This window comes from Cherax quadricarinatus, chromosome 8, assembly GCF_038502225.1.
Source record: "Cherax quadricarinatus isolate ZL_2023a chromosome 8, ASM3850222v1, whole genome shotgun sequence".
In the NCBI taxonomy this organism is placed as follows: domain Eukaryota; kingdom Metazoa; phylum Arthropoda; class Malacostraca; order Decapoda; family Parastacidae; genus Cherax; species Cherax quadricarinatus.
In genome coordinates this window covers 20,032,244-20,047,424 of record NC_091299.1, presented here as the reverse complement: position 1 = coordinate 20,047,424, position 15,181 = coordinate 20,032,244, and the positions used below count along the sequence as shown (strand labels likewise).

The following is a 15,181-nucleotide window of genomic DNA, read 5'->3' as shown; positions in this document are numbered from 1 at the left end:
GTGGTGTGTGTGGTGTGTGTGTGGTGTGTGTGTGGTGTGTGATGTGTGTGGTGTGTGTGATGTGTGTGGTGTGTGTGTGTGTGTGTGGTGTGTGTGTGTGGTGTGTGTGTGTGTGTGTGTGTGTGTGTGTGGTGTGTGTGTGGTGTGTGTGTGGTGTGTGTGGTGTGTGTGTGTGGTGTGTGTGTGTGGTGTGTGTGTGTGGTGTGTGTGGTGTGTGTGTGTGGTGTGTGTGTGTGGTGTGTGTGTGTGGTGTGTGTGTGTGGTGTGTGTGTGTGTGTGTGTGTGTGTGTGTGTGTGTGTGGTGTGTGTGTGTGTGATGTGTGTGGTGTGTGTGTGGTGTGTGTGTGGTGTGTGTGTGGTGTGTGTGTGGTGTGTGTGTGGTGTGTGTGTGGTGTGTGTGTGGTGTGTGTGTGGCGTGTGTGTGGTGTGTGTGTGGTGTGTGTGTGGTGTGTGTGTGGTGTGTGTGTGTGTGTGTGTGTGGTGTGTGTGTGGTGTGTGTGTGTGTGTGTGTGTGTGTGTGTGTGTGTGTGTGTGTGTGTGTGTGTGTGTGTGTGTGTGTGTGTGTGTGTGTGGTGTGTGTGTGTGGTGTGTGTGTGTGGTGTGTGTGGTGTGTGTGTGTGGTGTGTGTGTGTGGTGTGTGTGTGTGGTGTGTGTGTGTGGTGTGTGTGTGGTGTGTGTGGTGTGTGTGTGGTGTGTGTGTGGTGTGTGTGTGGTGTGTGTGTGGTGTGTGTGTGGTGTGTGTGTGGTGTGTGTGTGGTGTGTGTGTGATGTGTGTGGTGTGTGTGTGTGGTGTGTGTGGTGTGTGTGTGTGGTGTGTGTGTGGTGTGTGTGTGGTGTGTGTGTGGTGTGTGTGTGGTGTGTGGTGTGTGTGGTGTGTGTGTGTGGTGTGTGTGTGTGGTGTGTGTGTGGTGTGTGTTGTGTGGTGTGTGTGTGTGGTGTGTGTGTCGTGTGTGTGGTGTGTGTGTGTCGTGTGTGTGTGTCGTGTGTGTGTGTCGTGTGTGTGTGTGTCGTGTGTGTGTGTCGTGTGTGTGTGTCGTGTGTGTGTGTGTGTCGTGTGTGTGTGTCGTGTGTGTGTGTGTGTCGTGTGTGTGTGTCGTGTGTGTGTCGTGTGTGTGTGTGTCGTGTGTGTGTGTCGTGTGTGTGTGTGTCGTGTGTGTGTGTGTCGTGTGTGTGTGTGTCGTGTGTGTGTGTGTCGTGTGTGTGTGTGTGTGTGTGTGTGTGTGTGTGTGTGTCGTGTGTGTGTCGTGTGTGTGTGTGTGTCGTGTGTGTGTCGTGTGTGTGTCGTGTGTGTGTGTGTCGTGTGCACGTGTGTCGTGTGTGCATGTGACGTGTGTGTGTGTCGTGCGTGTGTGTCGTGCGTGTGTCGTGCGTGCGTGTGTCGTGTGTGCGTGTGTCGTGCGTGCGTGTCGTGCGTGCGTGTGTCGTGCGTGCGTGTGTCGTGTGTGCGTGTGTGTGTGTGTCGTGTGTGTGTGTGTCGTGTGTGTGTGTGTCGTGTGTGTGTGTGTCGTGTGTGTGTGTCGTGTGTGTGTGTGTGTGTGTGTGTGTCGTGTGTGTGTGTGTGTGTGTGTGTCGTGTGTGTGTGTGTGTGTGTGTCTTGTGTGTGTCGTGTGTGTGTGTCGTGTGTGTGTGTGTCGTGTGTGTGTGTGTCGTGTGTGTGTGTGTCGTGTGTGTGTCGTGTGTGTGTCGTGTGTCGTGTGTGTGTGTCGTGTGTGTGTCGTGTGTGTGTGTCGTGTGTGTGTGTGTCGTCGTGTGTGTGTGTCGTCGTGTGCGTGTGTGTGTGTCGTGTGTGTGTGTCGTGTGTGTGTGGTGTGTGTGTGTGTGCGCGTGCGTGCGCGTCGTGTGTGTGCGCGCGTCGTGTGTGTGTGTGTGTCGTGTGCGTGTCGTGTGTGTGTCGTGTGTGTGTGTGTCGTGTGTGTGTCGTGTGTGTGTCGTGTGTGTGTGTCGTGTGTGTGTGTCGTGTGTGTGTGTGTCGTGTGTGTGTGTCGTGTGTGTGTCGTGTGTGTGTCGTGTGTGTCGTGTGTGTCGTGTGTGTGTGTCGTGTGTGTGTGTGTGTGTCGTGTGTGTGTGTCGTGTGTGTGTGTCGTGTGTGTGTGTCGTGTGTGTGTCGTGTGTGTCGTGTGTGTCGTGTGTGTGTGTGTGTGTGTCGTGTGTGTGTGTCGTCGTGTGCGTGTGTGTGTGTCGTGTGTGTGTGTCGTGTGTGTGTCGTGTGTGTGTCGTGTGTGTCGTGTGTGTCGTGTGTGTGTGTGTCGTGTGTCGTGTGTGTGTGTGTGTGTCGTGTGTGTGTGTGTCGTGTGTGTGTGTCGTGTGTGTCGTGTGTGTCGTGTGTGTGTGTGTCGTGTGTGTCGTGTGTGTGTGTGTCGTGTGTGTCGTGTGTGTCGTGTGTGTCGTGTGTGTGTGTGTCGTGTGTGTGTGTGTCGTGTGTGTGTGTCCTGTGTGTGTGTGTCGTGTGTGTCGTGTGTGTGTGTGTCGTGTGTGTGTGTGTCGTGTGTGTGTGTGTAGTGTGTGTGTGTGTCGTGTGTGTGTGTGTGTCGTGTGTGTGTGTCGTGTGTGTGTGTCGTGTGTGTGTGTGTCGTGTGTGTGTGTGTCGTGTGTGTGTGTGTCGTGTGTGTGTCGTGTGTGTGTGTCGTGTGTGTGTCGTGTGTGTGTGTCGTGTGTGTGTGTCGTGTGTGTGTGTGTCGTGTGTGTGTGTGTGTGTCGTGTGTGTGTCGTGTGTGTGTGTGTGTCGTGTGTGTGTCGTGTGTGTGTGTGTGTCGTGTGTGTGTGTGTCGTGTGTGTGTGTGTGTGTGTCGTGTGTGTGTCGTGTGTGTCTGTCGTGTGTGTGTCGTGTGTCGTGTGTGTGTGTGTCGTGTGTCGTGTGTGTGTGTCGTGTGTGTGTGTGTGTGTGTCGTGTGTGTGTGTGTGTGTGTCGTGTGTGTGTGTGTGTGTCGTGTGTGTGTGTGTGTGTCGTGTGTGTGTGTGTGTGTCGTGTGTGTGTGTGTGTGTCGTGTGTGTGTGTGTGTGTGTGTCGTGTGTGTGTGTGTGTGTGTGTCGTGTGTGTGTGTGTGTGTGTGTCGTGTGTGTGTGTGTGTGTCGTGTGTGTGTGTGTGTGTCGTGTGTGTCGTGTGTGTGTGTGTGTCGTGTGTGTGTGTGTGTGTGTCGTGTGTGTGTGTGTGTGTGTGTCGTGTGTGTGTGTGTCGTGTGTGTGTGTCGTGTGTGTCTTGTGTGTGTGTCGTGTGTGTGTGTGTGTCGTGTGTGTGTGTGTGTGTGTGTGTGTGTGTGTGTGTGTGTCGTGTGTGTCGTGTGTGTGTGTGTGTGTGTGTCGTGTGTGTGTTTTAACGTCCTAAGTAGAGCCTGCACAATCCTGGCTTTTAATGATCACTTTGTTTAGCAGAGTACACTCATTGTTGCACTAACAAAGGAGGGTAATCTGAACTTTAGCAAAATTGTTTGGTACGTTGAAGCTATATTACATAAAATCTAGCAAGGTTTTGATATTTAATTCTGGGAAGAACTGTGGAAAACGAACGAAAGTGCTATATATCCTCTTTTCCGGCATACTATATCAAATTATTACAACTATCACTGCATATCCTTTAATAAAACACCACTTGGCAGTAAAGCTAAGCCTACCCTTGACCCTCACAGTGAGCATACAAGGAGCAAGATGGGGAGGTGGAAAGTATGTCATATGTGGCAGAAAATTAGTTAATTTGCTTGTCACTTTTTGCAACTGCTCTAGATTTAAAGTACACTTCTAATATCCGCTAATAGGACAGAGCGGACTGTATCAATGATGCACTGGAAGAGTGCACTAAATTTCCACAAATTTGATTTCTGTCTCACTGAAACACCTAAAAGATCCATGAGCAGCCACAGTCCTGTAAAGCATAGGCTCCACAACCTGGATGTTAAAGTGTCTATGTTCACTAAATGACAATGGGGACATGTATGTACAGAAAGAGCAGGCTAGAGGATAAGAGTTTCAAGAAAAGAAATAATTATAGGAGGCATGATGAAGTGTTCGAAATGGTCAGCTTGCTGGACACCATTGGTAGGGAAAAAAGTTGAAGGTTAGATTTTAAATATACATGATTTTATAAATGCAATTGATATTTTTGTTATTAATGGTAGCTCCACTCATCAGGTATTGTGCGAAGAGAAGGGTTTCACTGGGTACAAATAAACGAGTTGAACAAATGAAAGAAGGGGACAATTAATAAGTTGCAGTATGAGGTACTGTTAGGCGAAAGGTGGGCTAGAATAATTGAACATGAGAAGGGAGAATACAGTAATAAAAAAAAAATTGACTTGTTTTAATTATACAGAGCATGAGAATTTAAGAACGGGGTACTAGTGTTTGGAGTGCACCTCTTTTGACTGACATGAATGAATCCTATCAGATTACTTTTGAACCCCATGGCTCGCCATCACTGCCAATGCTTAGCACATTACACTTCCTTACTTACCACTCATACGTCCAAGAAACATTTCCTAATATCCCTGCAGTTTATTCGAGTATTTGCTATGCCCCATATCTTGACTTGCATTCCTTGTACACCTTGTCTATGCATCATTTCTTTATACTTTGTGATCGCATTTCATTAAGTGTGTAAACACCTACTCGAAACTGCAGGAAGAGAGCCGAGCTTGGTGTCCAGTCGTCAAAACTTAACTTGATGCGCGTTTATATTCCCCAATAGTTTTGGCACGTCCTACCTCCTCTTTCTCTCCCAAAGTGACTGAATAGCCTACTATCATTTCATTACCTTCTCTGGCATGGTTAAGAGTAACGCCTCTATTATTTTACCTGTAGAATGTCAGATAATTTTATTAAATTTTTTTCTAATATTTGATATCTTATTGTGTGATGCCATCTCTCTTTCCTTCACTTAGCCAGTGAGTTCAAGAGTAATGCATTTGAATTTACTTTGTCCCTCTTAGTTATGGTAGCCGTTTTTCATTATGCATATTCCAATTTTTGTTTTGAATAGACAAGATTAAGTGTTTTTAAACTTTTTCCCACCTATGCATCTTATTTTGAAGTTGGACAGTACTGCAAAGGAAATCATGGTTTCATTAGTGTTCTTCCAACAACAATCTTCGTTAACGACTCAAGTACAAAGGTCTCGCATAAATTGACGGTTTTTTCTCTATTTACATGACCTACTTTCATTCTCTGCCATTTCTATTACATGCCAATTCTCCACATTATTTCTATTGTCCTACTCCAACTGCTCAATTTATCAGTCTTCCTGCTGGGATATTCTTCATTAATCCTGCATGGGTCTGGAGTAAAGCTCTAGCCAGGGGCTAGAGTACTACTTTGTTACCAAAAATGTTCATTTCAATTCATTATAGATTCATTTATATACATCAACCTTATCAGGGAAAACAATGATCCGAGTGGCATACTACTCTGGACATCACCCATGAGGACATCTTACCTCAGACCTCTATTAAACTTTTCCACTTTAACTGTATCTATTGCACCACAGCCTGGTTGATCAGGACTGAATTTGAAGATCCTAGAAGGTTCTCTTAAAAACACCTAGAGATCTGTTTAAAAGTTGCCTTCCACTCTTCTTGTTTTATACTTACCAAATCAGTGATCTGCCCATCTACTGTTATTAAAAATTATTTCAGTGTTATACAAGACAAATTTGATAAATTCCTCTACAGTATGTCAATTGAATATTTAAATGTTTGAGAGCAGAGAAATGCTAGCTAACAAAATTATTACATATACGTACTTCTGACTTCCCAGTATTTTCACAATACTTCGCAACAAAATCAGTCTTTAGTTCAACATACACCCTCTCTTTTTAAAACACAGACACAATGCTTGTCATTCTGTACATGTCTACTAGTTTTCCTTTCTGTGGCAGGATAACAAATTGATAACTTCGTTAATCTGTACGTTCCTTTAAGATCAATGGCGATGTCTTCTCTAGCACTGATTTTTAATGCTGTGCACACCTTCTTTCCCTCCTCGACAGATACTAGTTATTTCACATTTCAACTGACCATGTATTGCTAAAGAAGCTGAATTGCCTTAAATATAGTTAAAAAAAATAGCTTGTGTAATGATATGCATGTTCATGTGAATGATTGACATCACAAATCTTTAATTTTATGCCAAAACCAAATAAACCTTGCTAAAAAATTATGCATTATAACTTAATCCTACCTATCCTGTCTAAAATCATTCTTAATGCATCTACTACTATTTATCAATGAAGTGTTAATTTTGTAATATTCAAACTGATTATCAGTTAGTGCAACAATAATTTTCATTACGCAAAGTAAGCAAATTTGCTTTAAAAGCAAGAAATACACACACTGTATGTATGTATATACAGCATATATTTTTAACATATTGGCCATTTCCCACTAAGGCAGGGTGACCCAAAGTAAAACACATTCACCATCACTCATTCCCTTCCTGTCTTTCAAGAAGAGCAGACAGCAAAATTCCAATGGGTGTTCAAAATGCAACATCCAGTGCATGCATAGCACTTTCCATTATATATTTGATCCCTGCTGAGGATAAGTTAACAAAAATGATTTAACAAGACCCAATTATTATTATTATTATAATCAAAAAGAAGCGCTAAGCCACAAGGACTATACAGCGCTGCAGGGCAGGAAGGAAGCGAGGGCATCAGGTGGCAAAAGGGAGATGGATGAGCAACAGGTTACGGATAACAGCGGGGCAGTGGATGGTGAAAGGGTAAAGGGCAGCAAGAGACTGAACCAGAAAGGGCTGAGGGGAGTGCGAAAAGTATCATCAGAGTTTGTGGAGTAAATCAGTCGTTGTCAAGAAGTCAATGAGAGAGTCAGGATTAAAGGAGGGTCCATCAGCAAGAAGGGAAGGTAAAGAGAGAGTAGGAGAACGAAGACGACGTTGGAGGTAAATTCTGCGTGCTCGGTGATAGAGAGGGCAGTCTAACAGAATGTGGCTAATCGATACTGGAACTTGACACTGCTCACAGAGAGGAACAGGGTGCCTCTCCATGAGATACCCATGAGTAAGACGAGTGTGGCCAATGCGAAGGCGGGAGAGAGTGGTCTCCCAACCTCGGCACTGATGACAAGAAGACGGCCAGTAACCTATGCTCGGTTTAATAGAATGAAGTTTGTTACCGAGCAGAGTTGACCAACGTTGTTGCCAACGGGTGCGAAGGTGGGTAGCTATTGCAGCAAAATAGTCCAGAAATGGAACACCTCGATAGGAAATTGGTAGGTCATATACTGCTGACCGCGCAGCAGTGTCTGCCTGTTCATTGCCCTGTACGTCGACATGACCAGGGACCCAACAAAAAACAATATCTTTATGTTTGGTAGAGATACGGCGTAGCCAAAGTTGGATACGGAGAACTAGGGGATGAGATGTATCAAATTTTCGTATAGCCTGTAGAGCACTAAGGGAGTCTGAGACTACTACAAATGATGACACAGGCATAGATGCGATACGAATAAGTGCTGCAAGAATGGCATACAGTTCAGCAGTAAAAATGCTAGCTGAAGATAGTAAATGCCCTCGTACGACGCTGTCCGGAAACACTGCTGCGAATCCGACGCCGTCTGAAGACTTAGAGCCATCTGTGTACACAGCGGTGGCATGAGAATGAGAGTGGAAGTGATCAAGAAAAAGAGAGCGGGAAGCCACCGTAGGCAGTTGAGCTTTCGAGCAAGGGAGTGAGAAAGAACAGACCCGAACAGCTGGAACTTCCCAGGGGGGTAGGGAAAAGTGAGATGCTACATGAACATATAAAGGTGGTAACTGAAGGGAAGACAAGAGTGAAAGTAGGCGAAGAGAAAAGGGACGGAGCAAACAGGGGCGGCGAACGAATAAAGAATGTCTACTAATATCGGTGACCATTCTATAAATGGAAGGATTGTGTAGATCGTGAGAGCGTACATAGTAACGAAGGCAATGGGCATCACGGCGATCAGACAAGGATGGAACATTTGCTTCTGTATAGAGGCTCTCAACAGGGGAAGAGCGAAAAGCACCAAGGCACAAACGTAAGCCTTGGTGATGGATAGAGTTAAGGCTAGAGAGAGTAGCAGGAGAGGCCGCGGAATAAATCTGGTCACCATAATCGAGTTTCGATAAAACGAGGGCTGAATGTAGGCGAAGCAGAGTTCGACGATCAGCTCCCCAGGAAAGATGAGCAAGGGTTTTAAGAAGGTTTAGCCGGCTGTGACAAGTTGCCTTCAGAGAGGTAATGTGAGGTTTCCAGGTTAACCAACGGTCAAAGAGAAGGCCTAGAAACCTGACTGTATCACGTTCGGGGATACGGGAGCCATAGAGATACAAAGGATGATCGGAGATAACAGAGCGTCTAGTGAAAGTAATTTGGTGAGTTTTGGTACTTGAAAATTTAAACCCATGTGTGGTGGCCCAAGTGGAAACACGGTCGACCGCATGCTGGAGAGAAACTGCAATAAGGTGACAGTCAGCGCCTGCACAAGCAATAGCGAAGTCATCAACATAGAGTGATGACCAAATATTGGGTGGAAGAACAGAGGCCAAATCATTTATAGCAAGGAGAAAAAGTGTTGTGCTTAGAACACATCCCTGAGGGACACCTTCAGCTTGGACGAAGTCCGGGGAAAGAACATTATTGACTCGAACACGGAAATGTCTGTCAGTTAAAAAGTTCTTAAGGAAGGATGGTAGATTGCCTCGGAGGCCTAAGGAATGGGCCTGGGCCAAAATATTATACCTCCAAGTTGTGTCATATGCCTTCTCAAGGTCAAAAAATATGGCAATAACTGAGTGATTATTCGCAAAGGCATTACGAACATACGTATCCAAGCGTAGTAAGGGGTCTATGGTAGAACGACCCTTACGAAAGCCATATTGACTAGCGGAGAGACTGTTGTGAGTCTCTAAATACCACATTAAACGTCGATTTACGAGGCGTTCCATCACTTTGCAAACTGCACTTGTAAGAGCGATGGGGCGATAGTGGGAGGCATCATGTCCTGTAGTACCCGGTTTGCGGAAAGGGAGAACAATGGCAGATTTCCACAGCTGGGGAAGAACTCCTTGTGCCCAAATAAGATTGAAGAGGTGTAAGAGGACTACAAGGGCTGACCGATGTAAATGTTGTAACATACGAATATGAATGTCATCAGGCCCAGCTGCCGATGATCGGCAAGCTGAGAGCGTTGCCTCCAGTTCTTGAAGTGTAAAAGGCACATTATACTGTTCTTCTCTGAGAGAAGAAAAGTCCAAGGGTACTAACTCTCTGGCAGACTTTGAGGAAAGAAACGAGGGGCATAGATGGAGCCCTCGGGAAATACGGACCAGATGTGTGCCAAGTTCAATGGCAACGTTGAGAGGGTTTGCTATATCAACACCAGTGACCCGTAGAACAGGAGCCGGGTCAGGAGAGTATTTACCACTCAATTTCCTCACTTTTTTCCAGACTGCACTCATAGAAGAAGCAGAGGTGATGGTGGAAACATAGTCTCGCCAACAAGTGCGTTTAGCTTCACGGATGACACGGCGAGCGATCGCACGCTTCTGCTTAAAATCAACAAGTCTCTCAGCGGTTCTATTGTACCGGTACCTGCCCCATGCAGCACGTTTCAAACGTACTGCACGAGCACAAGCAGGAGACCACCAAGGCACGCACTTCTGAAAATGCCTGCCTGAGGTTTGGGGTATAGAATGAGAAGCTGCGGTATAAACTGATGTCGAGAAGATGTGTAGGAGCTCATCAATGGAGGATGAAGAAGGAACCTCACTAAAAGCAGTGAGGTGTGAGTAAAGATCCCAATTTGCCCGATCAAATTGCCAGCGAGGGCTACGGGAAGGTGGTGAATAGGAAGGAGAAGTAAGAATGATCGGAAAATGATCGCTGTCATGTAAGTCTGGTAGAACAGACCAGGTGAAGTCTAGTGCAGTGGAGGAAGAGCAGACTGATAGATCGATGCAAGAGAGAGTATGAGTACGAGGATCAAAATGGGTGGGAGTACCCGTATTTAAAACATGGAGGGGGTGAGAGGCAAGAAAAGCCTCCAACTGAATGCCACGTGAGTCACAATGAGACCCCCCCCAGAGGAAATGGTGGGCATTAAAATCACCAAGTAACAGAAGTGGTGGTGGTAAGGATGAAACAAGAAAGGCAAAGTCTGGGATAGAAAATGCTCGAGAAGGAGAGAGATATAAAGAACATATTGTAAACCACTTATTCAAGTGGATACGGGCTGCAGTGTAATGCAGCGAGGTATGGACAAATAGTTGACAGTACGGAATATCATTGCGTAGAAGAAGGGCACTTTCATTAAAGGTCCCATCTGAGAAAGGATCAGAAGAATACAATAAATTATAGCCTGAGATAGGTTGGAAAACAGCCGAGTGTAATTTTGGTTCTTGTAAGCAAGCACCAACAGGGGAAAACCTGGAAAGCAACATCTGAAGCTCACCCCGATTACCCCTGAGGCCGCGGATATTCCACTGTAAATAGGCCATGATTGGCGATGAAGAAAATATCAGGAATCTGTAGGTAAAGGCACCTACGGACTAGAAGGGTTAGAAAAGTCAACGTGTGGTGGCATTGGAAGATGTTCAAGTAGCGAAGGAACGGAGCGTTGCGAAGAATGGGGTTGTGAAGATGGAGGAGAGGGAAGAGAAGGAACAGGAAGTGAATCAGTGTCCATTGAAGGTTTAGTCTCTGCAATATATTCTGAAATGGCTTCAAGTGTTTCTGAATTCAAAGATGTATGGGAAACCATATTGGAGATAGGAGGAGGAGGGTGAGTAAAGATTGGGACAGTAATGGACTGTACCAAAGTAGAGGGGGAGGGAAAAGTGTAAGGGACTGGAGATGAAGTGTGGGGGGGGACAGAAGAGGTAGAAACCTGGGAGGTGACAGAAGAGGGAGAAACTTGGGAGGGGACGGGGGTGGAAGGCATAGTACGAGGAGGAGGGTGAATCTCCACACTTGTAATAGAGCCAGAGAGAGGGGAAGAACTAGGTACAGAGACTGGAAAGGTAACGTGTGGAGGTGGAAGAAGGGAAGGAAGGGGCAAAGAAGATTTGAGCAATGTGGATTTTTTGGACTTCTGAGTAGAGGGGCGATTGGTATTAGGTGTCGTACGAGGTCTTGTCGATACTGGGGCTTGTGAGGAAGGACGCGAAGATGCGAGAACAGACTGAGTTGTAGTCGGGACGTCAGAGCCAAGGACAGCAAAAGGATTAGATGCCGTAATGGCTATGGGAGGGGTAACAACAGAGGAGGCTGCAGAAGATGGGACCCCAGAAGTGGGGGGATGTTTGGAAACACGAGAATAAGAAACACGGGGTAGTCTCCCTTGGAGGCGGAGATGAGTAACTGCCATAGCATAAGGGAGACCTTCTGCCTCTTTGAGGCAACGGATTTCACGTTCATTTAAGTAGACCTGGCAACGGCGGGAGTACGAAGGGTGAGCTTCATTACAATTAAGGCAAGATGGAGGTTGACTGCAAGATGTATTAGAATGGTTGTCGGCACCACAGACTGGGCATTCGGCCATAGATCTGCAATATTTCGCTGGGTGACCAAAACGCCAGCAATTTCTACATTGTTGCGGTGTAGGTATCACCTTTCGAACTTGTAACCGATGTCCCGCGACATATACAGAGGACGGGAGTTCTCGGCTGTCAAAAGTTAAACGAGCCACATTGCAAGGGTAACGTCTCCGCCCCCGGGCAGGAAGGACATAAGTGTCTACTTTGAGGATTGGGAGATCCTGGAGTTCCAGCTGTTCAAAAATGTCATTGCCACATGACTGGAAATTCTGTTGGACTATGGTATGGGGCAGAATGACAGTACCACTACAAGAATTGAGAGAAAGATGTTTTTCAATAGTGATAGGAGTAGTATCGATATTCGAAAGGAGAGAAAGATCATGAGCTTGGGTAGCATTCTGGACAGTGACGATGCGCGTACCGCTCTTGAGAGCGTGAAATGAAATATCTCTGCCAACATGACGCAGGAGCGCTTTGGCAATACTATGGTCAGAAAGGTAGGCAGAAGAAGAAGTTGGTCTTAAAGTAAAGAATTTAGTCCATTGTGTGGTCCGAAATTGAGCGTGGAGAGGGAGTGCTTGACGTGTCGGTCGTTTCCGAGTAGAATGGGAAGGTAACGACGGAGCATCATCAGGAGATTGACGTTGGCGTTTAGGAGTAGGACCGGAGTTGGTCCGGCATGAAATGGGTGGGCGATTCGAAAATTGCCGTACCGTAGAGGGAGAAGCCGGAAGCATAGTCAAAGGAGAGCGGAGTTCAGACAAATCGAAGGAGTCAGTCGAAGCCCCGGTACCTGAAGCGGGTGAGGAAACAGCACCAGCAAGAGGTACAGGGGCATCAGGAGTGTCCGAAGAGTGGTCTAAACACAAGGCAGGGTCAGAATGGGGTGCGGTATCAAGAAGGGGCCCGGGGGTAGTGGTTTCATGGACTAGGGCTGCCATGGTTAGGTTACTCCTTTGCTTTTTGTTTTTAAGAAAAAAAAAGAAAGAAGAAAAGAAAATAAAAACAAAAAAAAGAATAAAAAAAGGGGGGAGCGGGGAGGAATAGTTCCCAGGAGGAATGAAAGGGCCGGAAATCTCCCTCCGCGCCCAAGAGGACTCGACACCGCTAGTAGCGCAGATGCAGCATGGAACCCGTGCCATACCCTACCCTTCATGCCAGTAAACCAGCAATCCGGGATAGCAACCTCACATCTGCCGAGCTACCTCGGTGGACAAAAGAGAGGGCGGCCGGATATCCGCCACAAAGCATACCTCCTTCAGCCACCACCCCCGGAATCCGAAAGGTGGCTTCCAGAGATACACCCGTCGCCCAAAAGACACCCAAAGCTACTCCGGGATACCGGAGAGGGATCGGGACATCCCTAGGCAATCCAGATTCCACGGCAAACTACGCCACCGCCAAGAAACCTCAACGGAATGGGATCGACCCCGGTGTCCTTTCCCCTACCTAGGAACTAGCGCGCCTGTGGGAGAAATCACGAAGGCTAAAAAGAGGAAGGGCAAAAGGGAGGGGTGAGGAGGAGGAGGAGGAATGGAAAAAGGGGAGGATGGGGAGGATGGGATAGGGGAGGGGAGAATGGGGGGTAATTAGGTTCGGTCTGAGGAAGAAGACCGACAGGGCTAATTCCTCAGACCAAGAGCCTCTTCACCACGCCAAGGAGCCCCCCTTGAAGAGGAACAAGACCCAAGAAACCTCTGAATTACCTTGCTGAACAACGAGTTTTTGCACTCTTATAATGACCCCATGCTGGTAGCAACCATCAACAAACCAGATGTATATACATCTGCTGCTAGTTTGACAGAACTGTCATTATAACTAATACCGATTTGGTCCAAAATGTTCTCACAAGTTTTAGTTTCCTACGTGTGGGTTATGTGATTGTCATTTCACCCACAATATTTCACCCTTTTATCTTCTAAGAATCCACATCTCTTGACTAAATTGTACCAAAAAAGTAAGTACCCACCACACTTGCGCCAAACGTTTATATACGACAAAAATGCCTTTATGACATGAAAATGGAAAATAAAATAAGGATGCAGTGCAGGCTTAGTGCACACTCAGCTGAGAGCAAAGGTTTGGATTTGTCAGCTGTTCTCTCCCTCACATACATGTAAAATTATAAGGTATCTCTCTCTTTTCTGTGATTCGAGGCATTCCAAACAGTTTCAGCGTTATTAACCATGCTAGGAGAAAATTAAATGTGTAATTTTTTATTTTCATAACTTGCTCTGACTGAACACATTTTTTTTAGAAGTGAAAACATGTAACCTCGAATGTAACATGGGTGTAACTTTTCATTCTGAAAGTTCACACCTTTCAACTTGGATGCACTTGCATCATTTTCCTAAATATTCTGCATGTTCCTTTCATTCTATGGGTTGATAGGACTGCGTACTGCATCCTTGACTAGTTTTTTTACCTTCATTTTTTGTACCTATGGTGAACACGGTAGTTAGAATTTGTCACCGTTAATCATCACATTTTCCTCTGCCCACCAAGGTCTTTAGTGATGTCTTACTATTGACTTTATGAAGTTGTGGCTAAGTGTTTCTGTCTACTGTGAGGATGAGAAATCACACAAGTGCAAGGACTGTGCCTTTAAGAACTTTGCTAAGAATGTTATTACATTATTTGCAATCAGTTAAAATTTCTTCATATCTTCCTCTCCTCTTGTACATATAGTATCTTGTAAATTTTATATGCTGTTACTCTAGGGCCACTTTCAGCATATGCCTTTGAAATTTCTGTTATAAAACTGTTTTCCTGGTCAATAAATTTAGTGTCATTAAAACTGGTAATTTGGTAGTTCGTGCTTGCAGTTTTTTGCTCTACTCTCTACTCCCTTGTGCAGTGGGGCACTGATATTTTTACTATCCACTAATTTTACTTATGTAACATCTCCAAAAGTATGCCAAGTACCTTTGCTAGTAATATTTGGTATTTTTATATAAACATGGCATCACAAGAATAACACCTTTACCTTTGATATACCTTTGAAGAGTTTCGAGAGCTTCTCTACTCTGAGCCCGACCATGGGCCAGGCTCGTCTGGTTCCTAAAAATACATTCCTTTTTTTTTTTTTTTCTATCTTTTTATCTCTGATGTTTTTATACTCCCATAATCTGGTCCTGGAGCAGGCTTGAATGTTACTAGGTATATTTATATACCATAGAAAGGTTAGTACAGGCGCCACTGACCACAAACCCAACTTATTACAGACGAATCTTCGGTCAGCATGGTCGTGACGAACTCTAGCTCAAGTCCCCTCAAATCCGTCATGACTCAATCGTGTCATTACGATTTCTTGTCATGATGATGACTTTGAGGGGACTTGAGCTAGAGTTCGTCATGGTCACTCTGGCTGGAGATTTATCTGTAAAAACTTGCATTTGTAGTCAGTGGTGCATGTGCTAACCTTTGTATGGTGTATAAATGTACCTAGTTGGATGAACCTTATTGTAGCTAGCTTGCCCAGTGACTTATGTGGTTTATCAAGCACTAGATCACCCAAGCTGTGATGTATATGAGGGCCGGCAACATTCAAGCCTGTTCCAGGACCAGATTATGAGAGTATAAAAACTCAAAACTCATCAGATATAAAAAGAAAAAAAAAAAAATGAAATATATTTTTAGGTATTTAAACCTTATTCTTGAGATACCATATTTATC

General features: G+C 45.5%; 1 protein-coding gene across 1 annotated transcript in view; it reads right to left on the bottom strand.

Annotated features, from left to right (window-relative positions):
- The window catches only part of Psi (P-element somatic inhibitor), a gene marked incomplete in the record, with an annotated part of 171,897 nt that overhangs the window by 14,142 nt on the left and 142,574 nt on the right, over positions 1-15,181 (bottom strand).